At 42.1% G+C, this 27,130-nt stretch overlaps 1 protein-coding gene across 2 annotated transcripts in view; it reads left to right on the forward strand.

Moving 5' to 3' along the window:
* The first annotated feature begins 3,279 nt into the window (after nucleotides 1–3,279).
* C1QTNF7 (C1q and TNF related 7) overlaps nucleotides 3,280–27,130 on the forward strand; it is a 38,730-nt gene continuing 14,879 nt past the window's right edge. The window contains exons 1-2 of one of the 2 annotated variants that reach the window (XM_074821368.1): nucleotides 3,280–3,459; nucleotides 7,210–7,269. The gene's annotated coding sequence lies outside the window, so the exon portion shown is untranslated. The remainder of the gene's footprint in view (nucleotides 3,460–7,209; nucleotides 7,270–27,130) is intronic. The other variant, XM_074821367.1, reaches the window with a different exon arrangement.

Genomic DNA, 27,130 nt, shown 5'->3' on the forward strand with positions numbered 1-27,130 from the left:
TGATGGACAGGGCAGCTCAATGCCTACACCAAAAGTGGCCCCTGATCCTAGAAACAGTGTAAGTTCCCCTAGGTAGCACTGTACCTCTGCAGAGACAATGTTTTATTTCCAGATGACAACCTAAAGGTAAACAAAGTTTACCATCTAGGGGAAAGAGCCCTCTAGTTCATGCCATGTCATTTTACATTGCTACTGAATCAGTGTTTCAGTTCTTCTGCCCCAGCCTTTGCATGCAATAGTGAAAATGAGCCTTGTGGTTCCTATTGACCCTGTGTATGTTGGATCTCTCACTAAGTAACTAAGTGTGGGCTTTCTAAAAGCCTTGTGAGCTGCCATTGGAAATAACAACTTCTGGGATGTATTTCTGGGTTGTATATCCCTGTGACGCCCAAATTTTTTAAAGCTGTGTGTAAAATCAGGCAATTTCAAAACAAAGTCTGATAAAGGTAGTTTAATGGACTGTGTCAGATCAGACATGGGGACCTACGTTCTCAGGGTCTCAGGTGTAACCATACAGCATCATGTCAGCAGGGCAGCACTCCCAGCCTGCAGACAGCACATCCCAACCAATCTTCTGAGGGGTGTTTGAAAGATAAATGAGAAACATAAGACTTTAATTTACATATAAGGGTCTACACTACTACCGGGGGGGGGGAAAGAAAGAAAAAAAATTTTAAGTTTTTGATGTAGTACATTATGACATACAATCCACCCAACAAGTCTCATACATTTCTGTTTGTGTTATAGCTTCTGGGGTCCTGGCCAAGATTCCACCTTCACATACACAACTGCAACTGTAACCATGACCCTTAGTTTATGAACTGTTAACTCCTATATAAAAGTCTGTGAATACATACACAATACTCAGTAAAGCAGATGATATTTTCAGAGACTAACGCTGTCTCCAGTTGTGAGGCACAACTGTATGTGGCCACAGTAAAACGCAGTGCCCCAAGGCTTGCAGTGCTTACACACCTGTGTTGTGGCTGAAATGGGCTGGGGGACAGATGACACCGTCCATGCACAGGGAGCTGCAAGTGCCCTGCCCCGTGGCTTGTTACTTCCTCAGGGGAAAGCCAGGAGCAGAAACAGAGTCACACCTGGGGGTAATGAGCTGGCGCTCAAATTAGTGGTGTGTTTCAGATGTCCGTACTGAAAACAACAAGATTTGCTTCTCAGAAGTTAGGTATATATTCTGCTTTCCTCAAAACACTTCACAAAGAAGCAGGTAATAGGTCCCAAGGAGTTTTTGAAGTTTAGCCTCTTGTAATTACAGACATAAAGCTGGATGGGATCCTGGTATGCCCCACTCATGGGGCTGCTGTCTGAAATCTGGGCGTGTGTGAGTAGTCCTGTGTGCCAAGCCTTGTTCCTACAAACCAGGTCACAAGGCCTCTGCATCATAAAACAAGACTAAAAGTCAAAAATCCCAGCTATTTTCTAAAAATAGAAAAGTTGAACTGGGAGAGAGGGAGAAAACATGTGCTTGCTGATGGCTTAGCAGAGAGGGAAGAGGTCTATCACAGCAGGTGACAACAGGGTCACCTCTGCATGGCAACCTATGGAAATAAGCCCTAGGTATGAGACTTCAGGCCACTGCGGAGAAAAAGAGTTTTGGTGTCTGAAGAACAATACTTGCACCCACACTAGTTTTAAAGCAACAGCTTTCAAACACGAATTTTAATTTAGAAAAAAAAAATCAATGTCAGTACTTTGAAATTCAAGATACACATATATGGTTTGATAGTGCCTCATATTTTGAAAACGTTAGTGGAGAAAGAGAAGGGGAAACAGCAGGAAGAGCTGAAAAGAGTTTTTTTATTGTAGACTTGGAGTTTCAGTATTTGACAAAGGAAGTGGATATAAATGGAAACTAAATTGAAACTGAGACTTCTCTCATTCAATGCAATATATCACTGCTACTAGTCAGCTACAACTGGGAGAGACAATTGAATTACCAAAAAACAACTCTGAAGTTGTACATGTGTTTTAGTGTCTTAATAAAGTTGAAAAAAAAAAAAAGAAGCAGCAACAAAAACTGAACCCAAGTCTGAGGTTCAAGAAAAACCTTGATAACACACATATAAAATGTGTAGGGGATTTTTCAAGTCCAGTGTCATACAAGGGGAATAACACACTGGACAAAAGAGATCATTTGATCATTCTTCATTAAAAACTATTATTTCCTTAATCTGAAAATTATTATTAAAAGTTTTGATGGCTTTTTTTTTCTTTATGTTTCATAAAGCCAGAAATATTGCATTTACAATATATTAAAGTTTGATTTTACACTGTAAGTTTGTTTCCCTTTTTCCCTCTTTTGCAACTCAATACAATGGAATGAATGAGGACTTCCATTTTCTTTCTTTCTTATCTCTTTGCTACTCCTTTTATTATGCCTAAAATATGGGGTTTTTTTCAATCCTCTCCATAAAACCTGTGTCCTCATTGTCTGGGAATTGAATGACTATGCTTAAAATGATGTCTTTATTCTTGTAAATATAATTTTACAATGGAGCAGGGAACATTTTTTTTGTTGAAACCCTACATTTGACTATTTTAAGCTACATCATTATCTTGCTTTTCATATTTGTCTCACTGTTTGTTCTACTGAGGGCTTGCTCCAAAAGCTATGATCGTTTTTCTGAAGTTTAATAAGTTTAAATAGACCAAAGGAAAGAGAGAAAAAAAAGAAGTAAACAGATCCTTTGAAGGAGAAAAAAAAAATCTGAAAAAACCTCATTTTGCTTGCAGGCGATTCATTGCATTTATGATGTCCAAAATGCTAAACTTAAGTCTGGGTTACATTTCCTGGCTGAGATACAGAGATTCTCAGAAAAATCAAGAATTGAAATAGAAAGTCAGCAGTAACCTCATCTGGAACACAAGGAATCTCAGCAGAGGGGACAGAGCTGAGAGCGCTACCACTTGGGAGCTGTGAATTGAAATAGAGAAGCCTGTCATCTTTATTTTTAAAATATGTGAACAAAATAAAAGCTGAAAACAGACATTGTGTTTCATTTTGCTGTGCCTGTGCTAGAAGCATTGCTCACATACCCTACCGGTACAGAGCATGACATGCCACAGTTTCTGCGCTCCGATCGCTCACTCTTATGTTACTGCTCAAGTATGCATTCAGAAAAGAGCCAACAGATAGAGCAGATTTATTCTAGTTGTTGAGGTCAAGGACTCCTTTTTTTTTTTTTTTTTTGGATTCAGCTGAGAGGGAACTCTTTCCTCATATCACCAGACAGGCTTTCTGCTTTGCAGTCTACTGTCAGTGTGCACCACTGATAAAAAAACATGTGAGTATTTTTAAAGGAAATTATTTATAAATCTAAAGCACCAGTGAGTTATGTGCTGTCTCCAGTGCCCAAGTTAGGGGGCTTTCAGCAAAGCACAATATCTGCATGCACTGCAATTCAGAGACTTCAGCTGCTGGAAGCTCTTGCAAGCCATGTAAGTAAAGGGCTTTACTTCGCTGAAGCAAACTTCGTATATTCTCTTGCATCATAAAAACTCTGAGATAATCTAAATTTGAGATTAATTTCCTAATACTAGTAATGTCGTTATCTTGCTGTTGCTTTGAATAGTGTGTGTATGTTGGCACAATAAATAAATAACTTACCTTTCTAGAAATGTTTTGCTTGCGAGTAGCATAAGGAGCAGAATCTGTACACAGTTCAGGCAGACTGTTTGCTTTTCTGATCGCTGACCATTTCTGTTCTCTGTGATCAGCACAGAGACCTCTCGATTTCTTCAATTTCTTGTTACTCTGATTTCAAGGACAATGGGAAACTGGCAGGAAAATGCAAAACCTGTGCAAAGGAAACCAAAGAGCAGATGGGTAGTTTATAAAGCAACATCAGTGAACCCAAAAGTGGTGTGTAACCCCCATGTTAAACTTGCAGTCTTGTGGGATTTCTATATGCTTTATAGTGAGGTTTAAGAGGTCACAGATTATGTGACTAAGAGGAACATTAAATGACAAAAGAAATATTTTTATTACTTCATAAATGTATCTTGATGTTCATGGTCATATTTAAGTTAACCACTTTCTGCATGGTTATTTGGAGTTTATTGCAGGGGATGGATCAATTTTCTCTGGGCTTCACAATGTAATTTAAGGTCATGAAATATTTCCCTGTTGTCTATGCAGTTCATGTATGTATTGGCATCAACAGGCCTGACAGACAGGCATTGAAATCCCAAATTTCTCTTCTTGTCTGTGAGGTCCTCCCTGCCCTTTTGACGGCTGCCCATATGCAGATAGGGTGATAAATGAATGGAAACTGGGTGTTGTGCCAGGAAGCTCAATTAGCTCCATTGGCCAGGTACATGTGTTATTAATCTGAGACACAAATTTCATGCACTCATGGTTCCCAGTATCTTCCTGTGTGGAGAGTCTCTAGCCCCCTTGCATTCCGTGCAGCCTTTCCAAAAGCACCTAATCCCTCTGACTTTGCACCTTCTATTTGGCTCACACTTTTTCCCATTTCCCAGTGACTTTTAGCAGGTCCTTCCCTCCAGACCCACATGTCTGAAAGGTGCAAACCCTGCCCTCCAACTCTCACAGTGGAGATCTGACACATACCCACAGGGAAACACCAACTTTATTTTTTGTAGATACACCACCGCAATCACCTCTTTCATCAGGGGCTCAGAGGAACACAGACACTGCCCCAAAGAGCTTACTACCTCTCCCAGCCCTCCTGTAGACCTTCATTTCCATGGCAATGCAAGAGCCACATGGGGAAAGGGGCACCACCCATTAAGGGAGATGCTCACGGTTCACTGAAGTCGATGGGAAGGCCCTTGTTGACTTCAGCCAGGCAGTCAGACCTGGGTACCAAAATATCAAGGAAATTAATAGACATGCAGAGCTGTGGAGCTGCAGCATGCTGCTCCCAGTGAAGCTGGGGTGTCACCTCCCTGAGCAAGAATGGAGAAAGGCTTTGTAGAAAGAAGTTTGCAGAGAGAAAACAACCACATTTTGAAGGTGCATTGGCAGGAGCGATTCAGAGATGTAGGGGATTGGTGTGAAAGTCAGATTCCTCTGCTGATGGAGGAAGATGTTGCTTTTCAAGAGTGTTTGAAGAATGACAAAAAGTTTAATTTTCAGTACAGAGATGGGTAAGAGCTGAGGTAACTTTTTCTTCTTTGCAACTGAACTCTCACACACCTAGCGGGTGTAACTGCACTCCAGGGAGAAAACAGCAGTTGTTATATTTTTGGAATTTATGTATATTCATGTGTTCCATTAGTCTCTTGGCAAATGCATCTTTTGAGCTCTAAAGCTTTCTGAACCTTTCATATAGTCCTTTGCTTTGAAGCAACAGATGTCTGTGATAAGCAGATGGTTATGTCTTTGAATCTGAACATCTTTAAATACTTTGTTGTGTATATTTTATGGGAAGGAATGTACTCTGTCTTACTATGCAGAACTGATGCATTAAATGAAGAGTATCCATGTCTGAATGCTTGATGTCACCTCCTAGCTTTCAAACCAATAAACCACATGTTTTTCAGGATTATTTGTTGTGAGATATTTTCACCCCATTACTCAACTTGTGTTTTCAAGTTACAAACCAACAAAATGCACTAGTCTGATGTGAGCTCAGTCAAAGTAAACAAGCAACTAAAATAGTCAAAGGAGCTGCTCTGGTTGTGAATTGCATTCTCACACTAATGTATACTGCGAGCAGGCTGAAATCTTCCTCTTGCAGAACTTCCCAGAGGAAATAATGCAGTGCCTGTGGATGTAACTGAGAAAAAAAATCTTTTGATCTTTCTTATTCTAAAATTTCATTTTTAAGGAGGTACAGCTATGAAATTTGATGAGCGGAGAATCTAAGTAAGATCTTAGACCAGGAATAGATTTGGGAACACAAATGGAAAGAATAAATTGAAAATAAGAAGATAACTCTCGTTTTCTTTCAAGGAGAAGCAGCCAGATAAACAGATTTCATCCAAATGTTTTGCTATTGGATATTCATTTACTGCTCTAAAAATTATAGTTCTTTTCTCCCTCTCCACCCGACTTTCAGACTTGAAGAGTTTGTTTTTTAAAGAAATCTCTTAAGACAGCCTGTGACATGTGAACTGTTTAAATTTGAGTTAGTTGATCTTAAGAATGGATTATGGCACAGATTGTCAAAGGCTTTGTTAATTATAATGATATAAGATATGTTATTGCATGGACTCAGTGCTTACACAAGGCACCAGCCTGACTTGAAAGAAGAGAAATGCCTCATTTCAACCAAGCTTCAGAGTTTTTACCTCCACCTTGAGAAGGAACAGGGCTGTTGAAGGGTTCGTGGTGCTGGAGGGGTCCTAGTGGTGGTCCTAGCTCAGTGGTGATGTAGGATGTGCTCTTTCCCTCCCTTCCTTCCTCTCTCTCCATCCCCCCTGGGAACCTTTTCCTTTCTCACTTCTTCAAGATACAGTAACACCTAATGCCAGGCTGTCCCAGAATACTGGTTTTCCTATTTTTGCACCTTAAATCAGTCCCTCTTTACTCCACAGCACTGTGGCTGGTGTTCAGCCTTGCTGGAGAAGAGAAGCCTTGGGATGGAGAAAGGGCCTGATGGGGACGGCATGCCCCAGCATAGCTGGTGGGCCAAACTCTCCACTGTTTGGACTTCAGTGGCTAATTCCCGTATAACAAAGCATGCGGGCTGCTGACTGTTGTAGTCTGTTGCCCAAGGCTAAAAGCTGCTTTAATTACTGCCTTGACTACCACCTTTCCTGGTGGTTTCCTCACCCTGATGACTTCTGGGACTGGTCATTACCAGTGGACTGCAGAACCATTAGTTTCACCAAAGGCAGCAGTTCCTTCAGTTCCACTTTGAAAGTTTTAAGATCTCTTCTGTTTCCAACACTGTAGCATTTAAAAGAAAAGCAAAAAAAAAAAAAGGAAATTGTTGAAGGGTTCTATTTTATAGTCTATTATTTGACATCGTAAGGTTTAGAAATCTACATACAAATGAGAAGTTGTGAAAACTTCTGATTGATGGGCTGTCTTACTTTCTGACAATTCTAATTGTTTAAAGGCTGCAAATGTTCAAATACTTCAAAAACTGCAGGTGGTACTCTGCTACCTGACAGCAATGTAACTCAGAGAGAGGCTCTCCTAAATAAATTCTTGCAGTGATATAAAGAGATTACACTCTGATATGTGCCAGACTTCTCTTGTTTTTCTCTCTCAAGATCTGTCTCTCTCTGTGGAGCCCTACTATCCATTACTGGTCTGGTGCATCACTTCAGCACGTATGTATTTATTTCTCTGAATACCACCTCTTGGGCTTACAGATGTGAGGACTGAGGCAAGACTGTTGAATTGAGATCATACTAGAAGTCTGTGAAGATACAGAGAAGTGAAGGTAGTTTTCCTGAATTCTGGAAATATGTGTCCATCCATGGCGACTCATAAATAAACAGGTTCTTTGTAAAGAGGGAAAGAAAATATTTTTTAATCCTTAATGTGCTGCTGTGTGCCTGTAGTCTTCCCATAGGGTCAGAAGCAGAAACAAACCCTTCAAACCTGCCAGAAAGCTCTCAACCTAAATGTTGTACAAAGCAATCAGCAAAACTGACTGCAAAGGACCATAAGTAACAAAACGTTCAGAGGTGGCCAGTATGGAGAGCTGAGACCGGTTACCATAATTGGGGTTCCTGTAACGGAAAAGCTCTTGGGAGGCAAGGAAGCAGTGCAGCAGCATATTGGTTTGCAGACGGAAAGCTAGTCTGGAAGTGGCTCTAAGCAAGCTGCTGCAATGAAGGGATGCAATGGGAACATGGCCTTTTGGCCTGTAGGAAAATGAACCTGCTGGAACAGATATTGTCATCCTTAGCTATCAATAGCTGTTAGGTAATGCAACCTATCTTTCAGTGACTGCCCATTTCTGAAGTTCACTGAAATAATTAACATAATTGATATCTTAAAGGGGGGGGGGGGGGGGGGGCGGGGAAGCAGAATCTGCTTGTGTTCATATTCCAGAGGGAATTATTTCTGTTACATTTTTTAGGTTTCCTCTGTGGCTTTTAAGATGCTTCCTGAAATCTGCAATTATGTTCATGTAACATCTGCATCCAGATTTTTCTAAAATAACTGTGAAGCAGACTATGTGGTACTTAAAACAATTCTTTCTCTAAACTTCATCTCCTTTTTGGTTTATCAGCTGATGATCTAGCAAGTAATTTCTGTCTTGAAGGGCTGTTGATAGATAGTTCACTGAGATAGCTCATTATCTCAGCTGCCTTGTCTCTGTGAGGTCCTTCATAACACTGAGAAAAAATTCAGTGTTCACCACAGATTGACTTTGGCAGTTTTCCATAGTTCAGATCCTTCACAGCACTGAAAGCCTTTGGTGGAACATGTGGGAAAAGGTGACAGTGTAGGGAGTCAAAAGAAAGCGTTGAGACTGTTTAGGGTTTTTTGCGGCAACGGGGAAACACATTCAGCATCACATGGTTGCAACAGCAAGGGCACTGTCAGCACACCCTGATCACTGCCTCAGTGCATGAACAACCTCCCATCTACCTGCACAGTGTCATTAGCATGTCCCCTGAATCTCCTCACTCAGAGGAAAAAATCCAGACTAGGCAATCCTGGAGGATTACAAAAAATCTTCAAGGTTCAAGAAAGCAAAAACACAAGTATCTGAGCATCCCAAACAGGCAGAATAATTCCCAGTTACAAAGCTGAAGATTTAGACACTATGTGACCATGTTGGGTTGATCATACCATGGCAGCTATGTCCTGCTCCTTAAGGAAAATGCTCTGTAGTCATGGCCATTCATTGTTCAGGAAGGAAAGTATTCAGATTCCCTAGTCAGACTGAGCAGAAACAGTCATAGAACAAGAGGTTAAGAATCCATATAAACTGAAAATTAAGGTATTTTATAATTATAATTATTTACAGACACCACATACTCCTAGATTTTTGTAATCTATAAATGGGGAGTCATCCTTCTTTTATTTATACCTGCTTTTGAACATTATTTAAATTCCCATAGCTCAGGTGGGAATCAGAGAAAAAACAACTTTTTGAGGTTCCTGCTTGAATCAAAGTATTTAAGGCCAAAAAGAGAGACAAAAATGAACACAAGGCCTGTGGGGTTTGACAGGTGACTTAAATACACTGGTTCTAAGAATAGGCATGGACTCAGCACATGAGGGAAAGAGTCATCCTCATGTTCATCTTCCTGGCTGAAAAGAATGATAGCTTCATACAGACAGCATGCAGAGATGCTTGGATGAAGGTGTTGCCAAAGACCATGCCAATAGTGCATCTATGCTGTGAATATCACACTTGAAATTAGTCAGCAACAGCTATGTCATCTTGATTTGCATGCTAATACAGATGATGCAATAAGGCTCCGGAGAGATGGATCCACAGTTAGCTGGCAATAAAATTTTTGGCTTTTATAAATCACTGAAATTTCAAAATTCTCAGGGGTGTATTTCTCTAACTTTGTACCCTGCCTCTTAAATGAAGAAACATCCCGCTGTGGCCACATCTATTACATCACCTCTTCAAGGAGAAAAGGATGTCACACTTATTATTTCTTTCTCAAAACAGCAGGTGCAGAAACAGAGTTTTAGACATTTTTCATACACATGAGCTATGACAAAAGCTTGTTCATCATCAGCCTTCTTGTTGAGAATCAGCCTATGTTATGGTTGAGAAAAAGCTATGTTTCAGGGCCTACTGAAACAGAGCGCTAGACCCTGTTCCAGAAAAAAACAGTTCAGGGAGAAATATGAAATGCCTTCTCATAAGATGAATGCTGTTCCCAAGACAATCTCATGATAGAAGGTCTTTGATGCCTTTTAATGCCTTCTTTGCCTCAGTCTTTAATAGCAAGACTAGTTGTATTGAGGGAAGCCAGCCTCCTCAGCCAGAAGACAGAGACTGGGAGAACGACCCCCCTGCATTCCAGGAGGAGATAGTCAGTGACCTGCTGCATCACATAGACACACACAAGTCTATGGGACCAGATGGGATACACCTGAGGGTGCTGAAGGAGCTGGCTGGGGTGCTCGCCAAGCCGCTTTCCATCATTTACCAGCAGTCCTGGCTGACTGGGGAGGTCCCAACAGATTGGAAATTGGCCAATGTGATGCCCATGTATAAGAAGGGTCGGAAGGATGATCCTGGAAATTACAGGCCTGTCAGCTTGATGTCAGTGCCTGGGAAGCTGATGGAGCAGCTCATCCTGAGTACCATCACACAACACATGCGGGACAACCAGATGGTCAGGCCCAGTCAGCATGGGTTTATGAAAGGCAGGTCCTGCTTGACAAACCCGATCTCCTTCTACGACAGGGTGGCCTGCTTATTGCATGAGGGAAAGGCTGTGGATGTTGTTTACCTTGACTTTAGTAAGGCCTTTGACATCATTTCCCACAGCATTCTCCTGGTGAAACTGGCTGCTCGAGGCTTGGATGGGCACACGCTTTTCTGGGTAAAAAACTGGCTGGATGGCCGGGCCCAAGGAGTTGTGGTGAATGGAGTTAAATCCGGTTGGCGGCCGGTCATGAGTGGTGTCCCCCAGGGCTCAGTTTTGGGGCCACTCCTGTTTAACATCTTTATTGATGATCTAGATGAGGGGATTGAGTGCACCCTCAGTAAGTTTGCAGATGACACCAAGTTGGGTGGGAGTGTTGATCGGCTCGAGGGTAGGGAGGCTCTGCAGAGAGACCTGGACAGGCTGGAGCGATGGGCTAAGGCCAACTGTGGGAGTTTCAATGAGGCCGAATGCCAGGTGCTGAACTTGGGCCACAACAACCCCCAGCAGCGCTACAGGCTTGGGGAGGAGTGGCTGGAGAGCTGCCAGTCAGAGAGGGACCTGGGGGTGTTGATTGACAGCCGGCTGAACATGAGCCAGCAGTGTGCCCAGGTGGCCATGAAGGCCAATGGCATCCTGGCTTGTATCAGAAATAGCGTGGCCAGCAGGGACAGGGAAGGGATCTTACCCCTGTACTCGGCACTGGTGAGGCTGCACCTCGATTCCTGTGTTCAGTTTTGGGCCCCTCACTACAAAAAGGACATTGAATTACTCGAGCGTGTCCAAAGAAGGGCAACGAAGCTGGTGAAGGGTCTGGAGCACATGTCGTACGAGGAGCGGCTGAGGGAACTGGGGTTGTTTAGTCTGAAGAAGAGGAGGCTGAGGGGAGACCTCATCGCCCTCTACAACTCCCTGAAAGGAGGTTGCAGAGAGCTGGGGATGAGTCTCTTTAATGAAGTAACAAGTGATAGGACAAGAAGTAATGGCCTCAAGTTGCACCAGGGAAGGTTTAGACTGGATATTAGGAAGCATTTCTTTACAGAACGGGTTGTTAGGCCTTGGAATGGGCTGCCCAGGGAGGTGGTGGAGTCCCCATCCCTGGAGGTGTTTAAGAGACATAGCGCTTAGGGATATGGTGTAGTTGGGAACGGTCAGTGTTAGGTTAATGGTTGGACTGGATGATCTACAAGGTCTTTTCCAACCTTGATGATTCTGTGATTCTGTGGTTCTGAGCTACATGGCCAATTCCAGAGTGTGAAAGGACCCTGGCTCCTTGCAGGCAAGGAAGGAACATGAAGGTCCAGAGAAGCACTTCTGCACATGGGGTGGTGGTGACTGGTGACTGGTGATCTCCCTCCTTATGGCAGATAAAGTGACATGTGGGTCTTTTGACATCTTTGTCCCCCTCAGTGTAGCCCTTTTTCACTCTGGTTTTATTCCCATGGAAAGAGTTAAAAAAACTCCTCCCGCATCTGCTCACTAACAGGGAATTTTTCAGTGTAGAGTTATATAAATTGTATTTTGCTAACATTTATGGAAGTTATGACCACAATTCTGTGGTCAGGACTGTGTGTGTATTTGTTCATATTGATTTCACTGTAATGCTAGCTTGTTACCCCTTGTTGTAATGAGGTCTTAAGTTTTTCACTGTTGGCCTGAGGTGGTGTTTTCCAGATTATGGCTGTATTTTCCCTAAACTGACAGTGTGTTACACACTGTAGCACTGTATCACTTTGCTATGTCTTTTAGGGCTCAGCTTTCATGCAGGTGCCTAATGCTGTTCTTGAAGTTCATGCTCTAATGCAGACAGGATGGTTGGCTAATTTCTGCTTCAGATGGCTTCTACCATCTTTTCTTCATTGCTGCCAGTGTTTTCTCTTGCTTCCCTGGGGACACCAGATGCATCTAATGAGTCAGTTCCAGCTTCCAAGCTGAAACAGTTCATGGACAGCAGCCATGTGTTGTTCAGATGCTTGCATGGGAGGGAGAGATCTTTTTCCTTTTTCTCTTGCTGAACCAATTCACTCAATAAGAACTTGTTTTAGATCAAATTGGCATTGCTTTTAGCTAACTCTAACCTTTTCTATTTTTCTCCTTGATTCCAAGCTTTCACTATATCCTAAAAGAGAAGAGTTGCCCTAAAAGAAAACTGGTGCATGGGACAGTGTACCTTGCTCTCAGCTTAAATGATAGGACAAGAAAAGTGTTTAAACCTAAAAGTCACAGGCTGTAGCTGGTGAAAAATAAGACAACAGCCAGAGACATGCTTATCCCCAATGTTGCATAAGTAGATATAATGTATAATGTACTGCAACATCACAGCAGGCCTCCCAAATTGAAAACAAGGAGGAATAAAAGACTACCGTACCTTGGCTCTTAAATCCCTGAATGTGTTGTCTGTGTTGATTAGTTACTTTGATTTGTGCTCCCCCGCACAGCTCATTTTTCCCTTTAATAAGAATTCAGCTTGTAAATTGTCACTTGGATTGATAGTGTTTGCACCAAACAGTGTAATTAGGCTGGAGTGACGGAATATATTACGTTGTTTGTTTTCCATTATGTTTATTCCAGATGGTTTTTGTCACTGACTCTTCTTCTGAGCTGGGCTGTTAATAAACATAGGATAAATCTAATGAATAAATTTGCTGTGCTTGGTATAGATCTGTGGTGGTGGCTGAGATAGGGTTATGCCACTAAGTAATGGGCTCTCATTAGAACTACAGAAATGTTAATTCTCACTTACATATGAGAGGGAAACAGAGCCCATGGGTAGTGAGGTGTTGAAGAAGATACTTATGTGGGTATTTTTCCTTTAAAAGTAATCCATTTAAAAATTAAACTGAAGTTATGATGAGTTCATAGTTGTGGTGCTTTATTGCTTCTCTGGACAAAGGAATATTTTTACGGTAAAGCTACAGAGTGGGTACCTAGGTTTAAGCCTTTCATTGCTGGAAAGATCCTCCGTGCCCTTGAGTAAGCCGTTTTGGTCTTTGTCCTGGTTCTTGAGCAAACACTTATTTTCTTCTGCATTTTAACTGTCTTGTCTCTTCAAATGGAAGTTGTTCAAAGTCCCTGCCTAGGCTGGAGCTGCAAAAATTATTTCAGAAAGAAAATTGGAATATTTTGGAGAAAAGAACCCCATATGGGATGGAGACGCAATGTGGAAGTCTACACAGCACAAGGACTTGTCTTAATCTGCTCATTTGCCAAAGTGGTGTTGACTGGAAAAAAAATGAAAGCTGTGACAACAGACTTTGGAGAAGTCATATCACTTAAGAAGTTTTCCAGTACTGGCCTCTCAGTTTTTCCGTCAGAAAGGAATATACCAAAACCCAGGATGAAACATAACATGGCCTATCTTACCATCTTCCAAAAATTTTTAAAGCTGCATTAGAAGTGACTGTGGTTGCTCAGTAGTAGGACCTTAGAGTCTTGGTTAAAAAGGACATTTTTTAGAAGATCAGCTAAAAACAGATTATAGAAAACAATTTTTTTTTTTACTAATGTTTTCCACTTTCTCTGAATTCTTCCAGGAAGCACATAAGCAGGCAGCTGCCTGCAATGCCTTTTGTCAGTATGAGTGGTTTCTCGTGTTTCTGTTAACTGCTTAGCTCTGTTCTGACCAAGTGCCTCTCTCTTATTAAAGTAACGCAAGGCAACACTTCCACAAGTGAAAAACCAAACGGTGAACAGAACAGTGTTGATTTGTCAAGGTTCGGAAGAAGAAATTGTCCATCTGGTCTCACACGGGCCTGCTAGCAGCAGGCTGGGGAACCCGGTCGGTGCTGTGAGCTCAGCGGCAACAGGTCTCAACCACAGTGGATTTGAGCACCTTGGTCCCTGCCAGCCTGGCTGCAATCCCCTCCTGCCCTTGCTTCTTGCAGTGGTGTCACCAGTTTGGAAGGGAGACGGGAGCAGCATTTCCCCTTATGATATGGCAGAGCATCTTCTTCTACGTGTTGTTCCAGCCACGTCTCAGAACTGGTATTGAAGGAACTTCCTTCTCAGTCTGGCATTACTTTTAAACCAGGGAGCCAGGTTTACAAAGACAGCACAACGGCTGGCATTAGCAACATTACCATATATTACCAACTATACCATGCATCTTTTACTTGCCCCTTTCGGAGGTATGCCAGCTAAGCTGCAGCTGGAGAAATAAGACTAAACACTTCTGTTGGCTGGCATTTGTGAGGGTTTCTTGGAACAGGACAAGGAAGGGGGAGGAGAAGCAAGACGTGTGGGAGCTATAATTCAAGAAGCCCCCAAAGGAATGGTGAGCTGAGAAAGGCAGGGAGGACACAGCTGTTTCGGCCACTGAGGTGTAAGGAAAATGAGGATACAGCTTGTACCTGCGGCACTGGGTGTCCCGCCTGGCCAGGCTGTGAGGCATGAAAGCGTTAACCCTTCTGGAATCGGTACAGGACATTCCTGCACTTGTATTCACAGAGTAAAAATAAACCTCATGCAAGGCGTGTTGCCTATGGGGTTTATGATCTGCTTTTTGATTCAATCATTTAGGAATGCAAAGCCCTTCTACCAGGTCTGGGCTTTAACAGTGCCCTCACTTTGCCATGGCCGAACTGTTGCTGAAGGTGGAGCAGATCTGTGCTAATGAAGTCACAAAGGTCCATGTCTGCCTGCAGCTGTTTGGTTATGCCATTTCTGTAGGGCCTGATTCACCTCTGGACGGTGCTGTAGCATCATTTTTTGAAGACTGAGGACAAAATGCTTTTTCTCCTGTGTGTCTTACCCACCATACTCTTCCTAGACACCACTGCATGTCCACTTACATATCAGGTCAATGGTGAGTCTGTGCCATGGAGGCTGTACAGCCTGTACAGCCTGTACATCAAGTTCCTGAGTGTTTAGTTGCTGGAGTAGAAGGAGAGTTTAGCACTCCCCAGCCCGTTCACTCTGTATGCAGTGTCAGACTAAAGTGCAGTAAGGTGTGAGTTGGACAACAGCACTCCCAGGCAGGCAGCCACTCTGGGTTTTTATCCTGTATTGGCCAGGATAAGAGTTGGCCTTTGTATTTGTGAACAACAGCAGTTCCCATTTCTGCCACTGAAATCTTTGTTTACCTCAGTTCCCGGTGGTGAAGCCTCCAGTGGGAGTTTCCGCTCATTTCACCTCTTTCTCTGTCACCTTCCTTACTTTCCATCTGACTATGATCAGATACTCTCATGTCACTTCCCCCATCCCCAGGTGTTCCTTTGGGTGGCAGGTGGCTCCTGATTTCACATTTATGCTTCCTCTGCTCCCCAGACCCACCAGGTTGATTTTTCTTAGAATACAGGATCCTCGAGGTTGGCAGTACTTTGAAATTCTTATACTGAGAAGTGGTCTATTAAGAAGGCATATGGAAAAAAACATTGTGGTGTTATTTTTCCTCCTATTAACAAGTGGAGAACATGCAGTCAGCATGATATTCTCATTGATTTATTTATGAGTAGTTCCTACATGAGGGAGTGGAAGAGAGAGTTGAGGAACATTGGACCAATTTCTATTTGGTTACTAATTGGAAAACTAGAAATAACCATGATGTAGTCCAGTGACTTACTCTGGATTTACACCAGTGCCAGTGAGAACGTAATTTAGTCCACTGATTTTACATCACATCCCAGTGGACATGGACAATACATGCAGTGTGTTAAAACCTATCTGGATGCTTAAGAGTCCAATAATAATGTTATTTCTTGAGGATCTTCGCTACTTCTACCCTCTCTTGGTCTTCTGCTATTGTTGCCATAGTTGCTGAGCACCTTGGCCATAAAAATGAACAGCAATTGCAAAGTCTTTAGTGAACTTTGTGAAGTATTTGGCACTTCTCATTTTATTTGTCGTAGTATTTTGTTGTCAGCTTAGATTTCTTAGTCTTGTCTTTTTAACTCCAGAATCCACTACTATGTTTGGAAATATTCCATGTAGAGTTTTGAAATAATAAGAATACATAACATCCAACAATTATGTCATGAATCAAAATTTATTTTATCTCCTTTATGAAAAGGATGTCCACAAAATTTTAGCCTGTTATAAGAAATGTTGATAATAATTATTTGATCTCTGAATTGACCTTGTTAATACCATTCAGAGCAGTATTTAACAACTGTTAATGAAAACTGTTTTACTTAAAGATCAGTTGCATAGCAACATTTGTAGCAAACTCAAATAGAAAAATGTTCTAGGTCTATTATTAGGCTCTGTCTAAATCTACTCATGCCATTAAAGATGCTTCAGAAAATACTGCACGCCTGATCGAGGTCAGCTTCTCTGCTTATAGCTTGCATAATCCTATAAACCCAGTGCACATGTCTGACTTGATTCACATCTCTACTCCCACGTAGTGATGTGTTGTAATATGTGCAACGTACTTGAAGTTGACAACCCTTTCACCAAAAATAAATGAGAAGGAGGGAAAAAATGCCTGTGCTTTCAGTCAGAGGAGTAGAAAGCAGAAGAATGACATTAGAGCAGGAGTCCTCCATGGAGCTGGAGGTAACAGAGGCTGCACCTTGCAGTGAAAATTTCCAGAGCCTTCTCCATTTATTTTCATCTCCATGGCATGCTAATGTTTTAGCTTTACAGTGTAGCATGCTGCCAGAGCATTGCAACAATTACACTCAATGCCAGATGCTAAAAAAGCTTCTTGAAATATTACTAAATAAGGTATTGTGCATGTTCTACATGGGGAAAATAAGTAAATTCCCTGAACAGTAAGAATAAGGGAATCTCTTAAGTCTATTAGCTATTTGTCAAATTCTTGTATTTCTTTATGGTGTTTTTCTCTTTCATTTAATTTTCCAACTTTCAATCTCAGCTTGGGGTTTGGTTTTTTTTTTTTTTGTTTTGAAACTAAAATCATCTCTAATTTGCTATTGCTTTATTATGGTTTGAGATTCGTACTGATCCATTTGAAGGAGTAACAACATACCAAGATTTCAGTACCCAGAAAAAAACAGTATCAGAAGGCTACTTATTTGGAACAAAATGAAGCTAAGGGCTAAAAGTTAGTACTGTTGCTAGGCATATCACTGTATTTCTTATATAAATTGTTCATTTTCAGGGTCATAAAACACTTTCTGCAAGTTGCCATGATGGGTAACTCTGTCTCACACAGTCTCTGGCCAGGAGGACAGCATTGTAGTTGCTCAGTGAACATGGGCAAGCCCTGGCTATGAGGGTGGACAAGTCATGGGTCCCAAAGGATTATGTTTATAATGCTAGCATCCAAAGCTGGAACCCAAGAGACTTTTTTCCATAGCAGCATATTCAGCACTAGGGATAAATAAACAGCAGCACACCCGCATCAGCCTGGCTTACAGCCTGCTGCTGGAGGGGCCCGGCAATAGCCCTTGGGGCAACACCAGTCTGTTCTTGCTCATTGCCTTCCTCCTGCCCCATGTTCTCTATCACAGCAGGCTCCTACAGAAGACTCAAAGGCCTTCTCACCACTCACCTGGTGTATGAACACAGCAGGGCTGGCCTTGCTTGGGTTTGCAGGTTTTACAGCACATGCTGGGTCTGCTCATCCTGCACGCACACAGCAGGCACGTCGCTATAGGGAACAGGTGCTGCCATATGGCCTCTCCTCTACAGAGGGTAATGCATTGCAGCCAGCGAGACCCAGGCACAGGGGCACCACAGGCATAGCGAACAAGAGAACAAGCCAATAAAATATCTCACTGAATTTCTGGTTCATGTGAAGAACTCCTGGATGCTCCTGAGGTTACACAGTGCTTGCTGTCACCTGGCCGCTGTATGGTTTTAGAGAGAGTAGTTGAACCTGAACTCAGCCCTTGTATAAACCATTTTCTACGCATCTTCTATCTACCGCATTAGCTCTCACACAGGCTGCCAAGATTACTTTATTTGTTGTTTAAAATCTTAAATGGAAATTGAAAAGTCTCCAATATCATCACTAAAATGTGCAGTGGGGACAAGCAGAAAAACTAAATTTATCACTGGAAAAACAAAGCCGATACTCTTGGAAATCAGTTTGGCACTGCATTTACAGCACTTCAGTGTCTTATTTTTGTTATGAAAATTGTTTTTCTCAGTTTTCCTCAAGGCCAATCAGTAATCATTTGTTTTGTTGGGTGTGTTTTGGTCTGACAGTTCTCATGTCTTTCTCATTCACAGTCTGATTCTTCAGCTTGCTAAAGGACAGCTGATAAAACTCAGTTTCAGATAAACCAAAATTTACGTTTATGCCATAAATACCCTCTGTGATTATGGGAAGACATACAGTCAGTCTCTTTTCATTGGCAGTGAAATCAGCGTATAAAGTGTGCTTGAATATCATTGTTCATTGTTGCAATATTGTTTTCTCAGGGACATCATGCCAAATTCTCTTTTTTCAGTACTGTCCTTATCTGAACCTTTAAACCCTTTCTTTCTAAATGATGAAAAGTAGTTCCTGGTATACCCTGTAAAATCCTCTGGCTCTCCTTAGGGTATTCATATCCACTGCACTCAATAAAGGGAAGAGTAAAAAGAAATACGTCATCTCGTGACCACAGCAGTCATACCAATTGCTGTGGCGAGATTTTCCCAGTCACTAATGATTTGCAATGAATTCTCTATCCTTTTCACTTAGCTCCTAATAGTGTTCAGAAATGTCTTTGTTTCTGGTCTGGCAATATCAGAAGCCATTGTAATCAGATTGCATATTTTAGTGATAAAATCACCAAAGATCTTGATCCTGCAGATGTACAAGAGACATTACCTTTCGCAGCAGCTGCAAAGCACTCCGAGTAACTAGCAGTTTTAATTACAAATAAGCAACCGAACCAGAGACTGCACCAAAGCTTCAGATTTGAACTGAAAGTTGCCCTCAGCTGGAGGGAAGCTGGACTGCGGGTGGGGGTCAGGCCACGCAAACCACCATCCATCAGGCTGTTTCTTTAACTCAGACGGGTTTCAGAGAGCAGCAGGCGGGCTGTTTTCACTCCCCATGAAATTTCCATAATTAATTATACTACCAATGGAACAAAAAAATGTTAGTCCATTTCTTTCAGTGGTTTTACTTTCTTTTAGAAGTTTTCAGCAACCTTTTTTTCAGTATGTTTTAAATTTATCCATACTCTATCATCTTATTATAACCATCACAGTGGCACAGCCATAGCTGGATGGTGCAGGATAGACAGACTAGGAGAGACCTTCCTTACAAGTAGGTTTCAGGAGTCATTAGTATTTTTCTTCTCTCCATTTGTGCTTTATGAGTATTAATTAACTCCTCCAACACCACTGCAAGGCAGGAAATCGTTGCCCTTCATAAAGAAATAGAGAAATGAAGCAGATTATGTGATTTGCCAAAAGTTACAAAGAGAACCATTATCAGGACCAAGATGAGAACTGATGATTTTTCTTAGCATCTGGTCCTGTAATGCAATTAGCAGAGCAACCTCCCTTCCCCTCATCTTCTGCTGTGTCATCCTCCACTTGAGAATGGCACTGACTTCAGGAGTGCTTGCTATTTGAAGCTGCATTTTGCTGCTAAGGTTAGTTTCCACTCAATTTCCATCTAAGAGAAACATTAAAATATGCCTTTGATTAAAAGCAATGTAAGAATCCCCTTTAACTGCAGCATGACCCCGATACTTAGGAATTTTTCAGGACCAAGCTGATGCCTACAACAGCATTTTTTATGCCATCTAGTGGTCACAGAAAATCAAATGCCAAGCTCAAACCCAGTGTGCCACCCAGCAAAGCTGCCACAGCAAATCTAGTTCCTGCTCTGATGATCCCTGCCCTGATTAGGGCTGCTTGTGCCTCTTTTTCTTTTGCTCCTCCTGTTGCCAGTCTTTCACTTGGATGGCTGCGAGCTGTGCTGCTAAAACTCTGGAAAGCTGCAGTAGGAAGTGGCTTGAAAACAGAGTTAAGTAAATGGATATTCTCAGGAGCACTCCCAACTTACATAAATGCCATGTTCCTATGGAATAGACAACACGCTTTCTTCACTGCTTGGAGCATGTGAAGGAAACTGTGGGGACTGATGAAACAACCGATAAATAATAGTAGCTTTTAGACACAGAAGATTAGTCATTTGTTTCCTGAGGAGATGGACACAACCGGGTGCCTTGGAGACCAGAGCTGGCTGCTCCTGCCAGGCTGACCACCTTGTCCCTGCACGGAGGACAAGCAATGCACAGGCAGGACCTTGGGGATAGGACTGGGATCTGGTGTTATATTCAGCCACCTTTTTTATTCACTTCTCAAAAAACACAGATAGGGACTGATTTCTGCATGTAACTATGAGCTTTAAAAGTGCAATCAAAAGAAATACTCTGCAAGGGCAGTAAGGAAGGACTGCATTACGTATGCTTAATTAAAAACTGGCTTGGAGAGTTAGGGGAAGCCAGACAGCACCATCAGCAATAGTGACATTTTTCCAACTTTTCAGTGGAAACAGCACTGCCTGCCTTCTTTAATAATAAGCAACTGTTGAACAATGAGAAGAACCCATAAATTTGGCATGCTTGAAAACAGGTCAGCTCAGTAACTACACAGATGTTTTTGTAAGGCATTTAGGGTGCTTTTAAGCTAATACCTTTTAACTGAGAATTGTCATGAGAATGAATATGCTAGTTCCTAATGCAGATAGTGTTTAAGACACAAAAACCACATTAGTTTGTCACAGTTGATCCTAGTGTTACACAGAAAGTTTAATGCCATCTGCTAAGATAGTTTTGGCCAAGTAAGGCTAGCAATTTACCCGACTTGGTCAACATTGTGTCATACTTTGTCTGTACACACATTAACACATTTGGTAAAAATACCGCAGCTTGATGAGAAAAGCTTCCTTGTTTAGATTGGACAGTCTCTGACAATCCTTCATCAACCCCAACAGCCCTAGCTCAAGCCAATGCCAATGGTAAGTGAGCAGCCCAAAGCAGTTGAGTCCCCTGACACTCTCCAAAACTCCTCACCCACAGGTCACCCCTCATGACTTCAGCAGCAGGACAGGTTTCTGCTCCCACCCCAGCACAGGAGAGCTGCAAACAGATTGCCTCCTCCAGATCCAGCTGTGTCCAAGCTTGTCCCCTGTGCTCCCACTGTCCCCTAGCCTGTTAGGTCTCCCCACTCCTTGTCAGACACAATGAACCAGAGCAAACAAGAACTCTCTTATTACCACTGTACAGGCCCAACTGGTTCATTTTGACTGAAAGAGCCCAGGAGATGCACGGAGCACTCAGAAGAGCTGGTGCTGTGCCAAGGAGGCCAGCATGGGCAAGCAGGTGGTGACGTCTCCAGCCATCACCACCGGAAATGCATGTCTGCACCCTGTTTAAGCTGAAGAGGATCTGGGACGGCTGTGCCAGCAGACCTGCAAGGGCAATAACCTCCAGCGGTATGGCTTGTAATCTTTGTCTGGCACAGCTTTCTACAAAATGAACATCTGTCCACAGCCTAAAGATATGTTTCAAAACTGATTTAATTAGACCAGCGCAAGCACCCATCTGGACACTTTCAGCGCTTTGGCTCCCATTCACCTAGCAAACAACGACGATGGATAAAAATTGTTTTCACCTGCCCCAGTTGCAAAGTGACCAGAAGGAAAGGAGGATGTATCAGCCACACTAGCATCTTAAACTTTTGACAAATACTTCAGGTGAATCCTGGTGCTTTACAAAGTTTCTACCTGCTGAGATCTCCTGCCCAAGGTGGCCACAGCCACCGAAAGGGCAGTGGGAGGAACGTGTGCCTGCAGCTGTGCAAAGCCCAGTGTCTCAGCTGAAACAGCTGATTTCAGTGGGTCCAATAAGTGTAGGAATGGTTTACACTGCACTGTGCCTTGGTCAGCCATTTACTACCTCGGAACCCTTCCCTTACCCATCTGGCTCTTATGTTCCCCTGCACAAGGGTACTGGATAGCAAAGCATGCAAATGCTCCCCATATGATTTAACGCAGTGTCAAATGGGTTAAACAGCCTATGGAAGTGGCTAATCTACAAATGAAGTGAGCCCCAGCAGAACAGCAGTTACAAACTGCAGAGGGATAGTTACATTTTAAATTGGTACACACATTTCTGCAGCAAGAGCCTCACTATATCCTTAGTTTATATAGCCTGACTATATCCTTAGTTTATATAACTCCTTTTTTCATCTTAGGCCAAATAAAAATAAATTGGTTGATTCTAGATCAATTAAGGCATCCACTGAGGATCTGGCATTTATTTCACTAAATTTTCTGAAGATAAACCAGTGTAAGTTTTTGCATAAATGTTAGAAAAATATATCATTCAGCTTGAAAGAAAAAAATCATCTATGACAACTGAGAGCACCATCATTTTTTCAGCACCATTTGGAGGCTGCAGATAACCCAGGTCTCTAATAGATTTTCTTCTAAACTCTTAATAAAAACCTACAATTTAAATTACTTTTAATCTACCTCATGCTTATTATCCATTGTTAAAATCCTTTTTAAGAAAAACAATTGGAATTTTAACTAGTTACAGATGGTAGAGATAAAATTGGTCTTTAGAAATCTGTGTTTAAAATGGGATTTTCAGGGAGAGTACTGTTCATGTTTGCTAATGTTTTTCAGGCTATCTATTCGTAAACAGGAGTCAAAGGTTTACAAGCTTTAGTCTGCTGTAAATCAGAAGGATGAGAAAAGTCCATGAGCATTAAAACCCCCTGATACGCTGGAGCTGCTTTATCCTACACAGACAGGCCACAGCAAGGGGCAAGCAATGAGCAGAAGGGAACAGATGCCCTTCACAAAATTTCTGTTGTTTTTATGGAGAGAATAGTATTGGTAACTCATCAAATGGTCAGATTAGACTTCATGTTCCCTTGGCCTTTTCCTGGTATTCGGACTAGACCAGGATGGTAAACAGGAATGTACATAGGCAGACAGGGAGACATCAGGGTTCCTGAGCTGCCTGCTTTTTCTGGGAAGTGGTACAAGTTCATGGGCAAGAGGGACATTGAACAAAGCCTCCATCTGGCCTCTTCCTGCTGGCCTCTCCCCGCTGTGGGTTTTAGCTGCTGTTGCAGGTGAGAAGGCTGAGGAGCCTCAACCATGTCCTGCTGCTCTTCAGATGAGCCTGTCCCCTGCCTGCTCTTGGAAAGCAGATGTTTCTCCAGGCAAGAGCACAAACTCCCCTTTCGCTATCACAGAGAGACTTGCATGACCTCTTGCTTTATTCTCTGGCTACGTTTTTTCTTCAGACATATCAAAACAAAGTTGTGCAAAACCCAGGAGCTACCAACTATTTGTCATTTGGAAACAGCAGCAGCATCGTTTCCATGTGCTCACTACACGCAGCAGATCTCAGCTGCCCATCTACCTCCAAGTCTTTGAGCTTTTGGGCACAGAAAGAGTTGCAGACAGCCTGGCTCTCCCCAGGCCTTACTGTGACACCTGCCAACAGGGCGGGAACAGGAGAGGTTTCAAAAATGATAGAAAAAAGAAGCTTACAGATGAAACTCTGCAACAGAACAACCTCTTTGCTTAATGGGATCCTTGTTTTTGCCAAACCCACAACATTTGCTAATAGGTGGTGAGTCATTACTGCCTTTTCTCTATAGTTGAAGGTCTCTGGAATGGAGGCTGTTTGGGCTGCAATTACTTCTGCACACGTGGTACCACCTGCACAACATCTCTGCTTCTGGGGTTTGAAAGAGAGGACTAGTCTTCAAAAGTCCACAAATGAGAGGAGGGCAGCAGCAGTGCATGGGCGGTCAGGGTATACCCTACACCCTGTGGCCTTCCAGCAGGTCCTTCTTCTGTAACTGTTGGCATACTGCATCCCTGTCGTGGTTTGAAGACAGACCTCAAACAGAAAGAAGTGATTATGATATCTGGGCTCACCACAGCTTGAACATTCACTACAACAAATAGTCTACTTTGGCCAGACTTCTGGCAGGAAAAACAAGTTCCACATCTGAGATTTCCATTTAAGGACTTTTCCCAGTCATCTTTCAACTCAGCCAGCTGTAGCATCATGCTAGGGGGACAAGCCTTCACACTGCCACCTCCCTGCCACCACACTGCTCTCCAGACAGGCAGATCTTCCTCTCAGTCCTGTGTGGACATGCTGGCAATCTGGGGGGACATACAGCAGGATGATCCTGGGTGCCCCTGGGCTTCGCATGCTGCTGCATCTCCTCTTCCTCCTCATCTCCAGCCTCAGTGTCTGGCAATTAAAGAGAAAACCCAGAGGAATCTGCATCCCAATAGGCAGGGAACAAAGGAAAAAAAGGGTCTTTTCCCCATATGCCTGTTGGGAGCAGGACAGATTTCAACCTTTGGGCTCCTGATGCTGGGAGAAGAGCAGCGTCAGGAGCCCAGCAAGGAGAAGGGAGCTCTGTGATGGCAGGCGCAGGAGGAGGAGGAGAAGGAGGAAGAGACGGAGGAGGAGAGTTGCCCCAACAGGGAATGGCAAATGTCATCACCCTGTCACCTAGTCAGCATTGTGGCTGTGAGGACATGCAGTCACCAGTGACACCACTGCATTCAGCTGGCTGCTCATGGAAAGCAAAGCAAGAGTCTGTATAACCTGACATTCTGTGGTTAAAACAGATAAATAAACAGACTTGATTTTGAATAATAATGAGACACATCTGTATTAAGAAACCATGATTGTTTTGTTAAAAGTGTGCCAATGAAAGCAGTATTTTATAGAGTATCTGGAATACTGTCCTTTCAGCTGTCTGTAGGAAACACGTGAGAGTTTATGCAGCTTTGATGAATTCAAAGGGGTTTTTTTCTTTCTATAGGAGCCACAAATGTCTCCTGAAAAACATTATATTTACTTTTTACTACTTTTCTTGCCTTTTAAGTGTAGCAGAACGATGATCACTACAGTGGGGAGATTCTGTCCCATGTTATACATCTTTGACAGAGACCAGATAACACATTCTGAGGCAGCTGCATTTTTTTTGCAGTCGTACTTCTGCAGTTGTACTACATTTTTGCTAGAGATGATGGGTTTACACTGATCTGGGAACATAACATGAAAGCTGCTCTTGTGTGTTGTTCAGAATCTTGCTTACTAATGTTGATACACCAGAGGAAAAGAAAAGATGGCTCTTACAATTTAGTGGACTACATGAACACTAGAATTTTAATTGTAAATTAAAAATATTCAACAAAAAATATTTGTGGCAATCATAAGAGTTCTAAAATTACTGCTTTTCTGAGAAAGATAACATACTGAGGAGCAGATCAATCACTGTCTCTTATAATGCAAATGAAACCAAACTAAAATATCAGTTAAAAATATTAAGGGAGACAAAAAGGTTTAAGGGAGACAAATGTGTTCTGTGCATAATTAATCCAATAAATTTACCAATGAGGAATGTTGTGAAAAGCGAGTTTAAACTCTTTCCAAGTTTACAGATAAGAGTCCAGCAAGGCTGACACAAAGCAAAGACTCAGAAAATATCTCCAGTTCAGAAGACCTCAGCTGCAGAGCACTGGAAGCAGGAAGATAACCTCCCATCAAGCATCGCTGCAAGCTTCCCACATCCTTGGGAAGAGCAGAAGAGCCTGCTACAGGGCACTGCCAGGGACTGAGGGTACAGGGCTAGAAGGCTTTTGATCATAGTTACCAGAGTCATTCGTATGTAACACTAATCCCAAAACAGAGACATAATGAAATGACTGTTATGGATGACTTCATAATTGTCCCAAGAGAACAAACTGGGACACCAATTAATTTTATGGAGAAGGAACAGCAGTGGCTTATGAACTTCTGCAGAGATCTAGTTTCATGCATTAACAAAATAAGCTGAATAGATAGAAACTAAAGACAGAAGTTTTGCCAGTAAAATTGTCTCCAAATAAAGTGTTTTGTTATTCCCTCCCATGAGCTGATAAATTTATAAATCTTGGTTTTTAACGTTACAGTGTATGTACATATATATATGCACATACATACATTTAAACTTTCCCAAAGGCAGAGGAAAACCAGAAGCCTTGTAAGAAATCATAGCATCTCACAGAAAGAAGAGAATTCTAAGCAGGAAAGACATGACGTTTGAGCATAGGAGAGTTTTCAATTGCAATTATCCTGTTCAAGACATAATGTGCATTTTAAGCAATAAACAAAATCACAAATAGCAAAACAGAACTTTCTGCAGTGCCCAATGAAGATACCTATCACAAAGATAAGAACAACAAAACAGTTTATTACATGCCAGCTTACTGTTTATCAGCTAGAAACAAATCTAAGTACATCGTTAATTCAGGCCATCAGAGAATAGATCTGTATTCAAGAAAATTAACTCCATCAGTCAAAGTCAAATAGAAAAAAAAATCTTTAATAATATCTTAGACATAAAATGCATCCACCACACTCCAGGGCCTTGAAGAAAAGCTAAGTGAGAACAAGACCCATTTGGCTGGTAAAAGTACAGATGTATATGTGTATGCATGCGCGCGCACGCACACACACACACTTGTCTGCGATAAAATTATGCCCTGGCTGAGGGAAAAACAACTGCCTGAACTGATCTGAGAGACTTTAAATTATAAGAATTTTTTCACTTTTATATCTTGATTCCATGCCATAAAACTTAAATAGTTTTATCACTGAAAGGAAAGGTCATTTTAACCAAGGCAAGAGAAAGCTTCTCCATGTTTTATGTATTTTCAACTTTATTTGCAAGTCAATACATTCTGAATCTCTGTAGGTTTCCATTAAAGTGGAAATAGAAAAACCATTTACCCTGATGGAAACTTGAAGTTAATATGCTCTAAGCCTTGCATGACTCCTCTTTTTTTATATGTGTTATTTGTATTAACAATTATGTAAGGAAATCTCTGGGGGACAGATCATTAGAAGTGTTTCTAGCATACTGTTTGTCTTAGACTAGCCAGAATTTC

Source organism: Strix aluco, chromosome 4 (genome assembly GCF_031877795.1).
Source record: "Strix aluco isolate bStrAlu1 chromosome 4, bStrAlu1.hap1, whole genome shotgun sequence".
In the NCBI taxonomy this organism is placed as follows: Eukaryota; Metazoa; Chordata; class Aves; order Strigiformes; family Strigidae; genus Strix; species Strix aluco.